Genomic DNA, 3,364 nt, shown 5'->3' with positions numbered 1-3,364 from the left:
TTTTTTTTTGAGAGATTTTCACTGTAGGGCGCGTGCGCTCGCCAGACAGACAGAGAGAGACATAGAGACAGAAAGCGAGAAATCACCCCCCAGGGGGGATGGTCACGCCGCAATCCCCTCTCCTCCATTCTCCTCTCGGGATCTTGGGCACGCACGCACACGCGCCCGGCGTTGAGTTTTAAGCCACCGGGTCCGGGACACGAACCGCGGTCGACTACGTGGGAGTCCAGCGACATAGCCATTACGCTAACTGCTGGTTCCCAGTACGGTTTCTATTTAGGGAGCTAAAAATGTTCTAGAATTAGATGGTGGTAATGGTTGCGCAAGATAGTGAGAGTAATAAAAATCACTAAATCTGGGACCACCTGGTGGCATAGTTGTTATAAGATGCTGGATTCCCACATGGCTAGCCGTGGTTCAAATCCCAGATCCAGCAGTGTAAGAGTCACACTGGGCACTTGTGTTTCATCTCAATTTAAGAACTGTATGTATGGGATAAGAGCCAATAAAATAAAATGAATGCATGGATAGAAGACACCAGTATCTTAAGTGTGACAGTAGAATTACAAATGCTTTAATGTTTTTCTGATTTTCTCCAGCATGCATGTATTATGTTTCACAAAGGGGGAGGAGTAAAAGCATTTAGAAAAGGATGGTCTTCTCCGCAAACGTATGTACTGTGGAAGCAAAGCCATGATCTTACTCTGTTAGTGACTACGCCAAGTGCATCCTGTCCAGCCTGTGAAGGACATTCCTGTTTACAAAATGTCCAATTTTATTTAATATAAACAAGCCATTCTCCTTCTGCAGGGGAGCGCCAAACATCAGAGCTGACCTAAGCTTTCTGTTTTCCGTGTTTTTAGATGTCAAGGCAGGGCTTGGCATTCGTCTTTTGAGACAGAGCAGTCCTGGCTATGGAGTTCAGGACTTGCAGCTTCAGAATGTACCTTTTGAGTTTCAGGCTGGTTTCTTGCCCTGGCTTGCTTCTTCTGTTTCTCCCCTGGCCAAATGAGGTAGTGAATGCTTGCTTCACTGGAGTGGGGAAGAGGATGCATTAGAGAAGTTCTTGAAGGTGCTAAGATATGGGAAGGCCTCCAAATGAAATGCTTACTCAACCCCAGGGCAGACTTGCATCACCAAAAAGTAGTTGCAGAAAAAAAAATTGTTTTCTCTCTCTCTCTCTCTTTTTTTTTTTGTTTTGTTTTTAGAGAGATTTTTGCCATAAGGTGTGTGCACTTGGCAGAGAGACAGAGAGATAGAAAGCGAGAAATTATCCCCAGGGGGGTTGGCTACACCACAATCCCTTCTCCATTCTTTTCCCAGGATCTTGGCCACGCACGCACATGCAACGGGTGTGAGTTTCAAGCAGCCAGACCCAGGACTTGAACTATGATTGACTACATGGGAGTCCAGTGACATAACCATTACACCATCTCCTGGTCCCATGTTTTGTCTCTTGTTAAATAAACAGTGGGATCTGAACATTGGAGGTCACCTAGGCTTTTCATTGAGTGGATGGTGTTTTTCGTAGGCACTCAGAAATGTTAGGATTTCTGCCTAGACTTGGTGCTTTGCTTAGCAAAGCTGTTTTCTGTAGATTCCCACTTTATTTTTCCAACAACTCTGTAGTAGGTAATTGAAGAATTCATACACAGGGACCAGCAGATGGTATAATAGTTACGTCCTGGGATTCCCATATAGTTGACTGTGGTTCAAGTCCTGGATGCAGCACCAGCTTAAACCTTATGCTGGGTGTGTGTGCATGTGTGCCCAGGATCCTGAGAGGAGAATGGAGGAGTAGGGATAGTGGCATGGTCATCCCTCTTTGGGAGTGATTTCTTGCTTTCTGTCTCTGTCTCTCCAGTGAACACACTCGCCCTATAGCAAGAATCTCTCTCACCCCCGCCAAAAAAAGAATTCATACACAGTAAATGCCTAAAACTGCACAGTTTCAGCTGTCTCAACTACCCTGAACTTTTTAGATATGTATTGAGTGCAAGGATACCCTATAGTTTTAAGATATTTGTTGTGCTTGCTTCAGCAACACATACACTAAAATTGGAATGATACAGAGAAAATTAGCATGGCCCCTGAACAAGGATGACATGCAAATTCATGAAAAAATATATTTGTCAAATATGCCTTAATTTACTTTTTTAATAATTTGCTAGAGGATGCCTGTCCTCACCAGAGTCTCTCTGTCAAGAGAGAGAGGAGAGAGAGAAAACACCCTCACTGGGGGGTGTTCACACTGCAATCCCTTCACCTCCATCTCCCTCTCCTGTCTGGATTTTGGGCATGCACATTCATGTGCCAAATATGTTTTTCTTCCTGCCTTCCTTCTTTTTGTTGTTGTTGTTGTTGAGAGTTCTTGTTGTTTTTGCATTAGGGCACATATGCTTGCCAGCCACACACACACCACACACACACAGAGTGAGAAAACACCCCCAGGGAGATTGGTCACAGCGCAATCCCTTCTCCATTCTTCTGGGATTTCAGCGGCAGGTGCATCTACACATGTGCCTAGCGTGATTCAAGCCACTAGATGGGGACTCAAACCATAGTAGACCATGTGGGAGTCCAACGCCTTAACCACAACACCACTTGCTGGCCCATCCAAGCATGGTTTTCAAGCTCCAAGGTCTGGGACTCCAGTGGCAGAGCCAGCAATGTGGGCTCCAGCTGTTGTAACCATCATGCCATTGGCTGGCCCAATTTATTATTATTATTTAAGATTATTCACTTATTTATTCAGAGAGACAAAGAGAGAGGAGTATGAGAGACCCCAACAGGTTCTCCACACCGTGATCCACTCCCAGTTTCAGCCATCCGGGATCACCGGCACCCAGCGCTGCCCAGCATGCTCCGGGAGACTCTGGAACGCAAGCGGCTCTGGTTGCGTTCCTACTCTGCCGCCACCTGGCGCCAGGCCTTCATTTGCTTTGCTGCTTAATTTGTGCTGACTGCCATAAAACTTTGCACTGACAAGGAAAGGGGTTTGAGATGTAGGAAGTAAAAAGCAAGTAACCAAACAAGGTATAGAACGTGATTCTGTGCTTTGAAAATGTATAGATTTTGTATCTATGTATGTATGTGTGTATCCTTGTCTCTCAATCCTCTGTCTGGTGAAGGGATAGGAAAGGCCATTACTGCTGCTGTCTCCGGGGTGTGAATGAAGCGTGCAGGTAGAGGGATGCAAGGAAGAACTGTCACTTTTTACTTTATGTTTTTCTGTACTGTTCAATTTTTCACTGTTTTGTTTCCAATAAAAAAAGTTTTAATAAAAACTACCAATCTTAATTGCGATCACAACTACCCTCTGATAGTCTTTTTTTTTTTTGGAGGTGTTTTTCTATAGGGCGCG

General features: G+C 44.9%; 1 non-coding gene across 1 annotated transcript; it reads left to right on the top strand.

Annotated features, from left to right (window-relative positions):
• Positions 1 to 2,028: 2,028 nt before the first annotated feature.
• Positions 2,029 to 2,135, top strand: LOC114008570 (U6 spliceosomal RNA). Its single transcript, XR_003550091.1, has one exon. It is a non-coding gene; the product is annotated as a U6 spliceosomal RNA (small nuclear RNA).
• The last annotated feature ends 1,229 nt before the right edge of the window (positions 2,136 to 3,364 follow it).

This window comes from Tupaia chinensis, unplaced genomic scaffold (assembly GCF_000334495.1).
Source record: "Tupaia chinensis unplaced genomic scaffold, TupChi_1.0 Scaffold000355_1, whole genome shotgun sequence".
Taxonomy (NCBI): Eukaryota; Metazoa; Chordata; class Mammalia; order Scandentia; family Tupaiidae; genus Tupaia; species Tupaia belangeri.
Note: the sequence above shows the minus strand (reverse complement) of the source record. Positions and strands in the feature narration are given on the sequence as shown.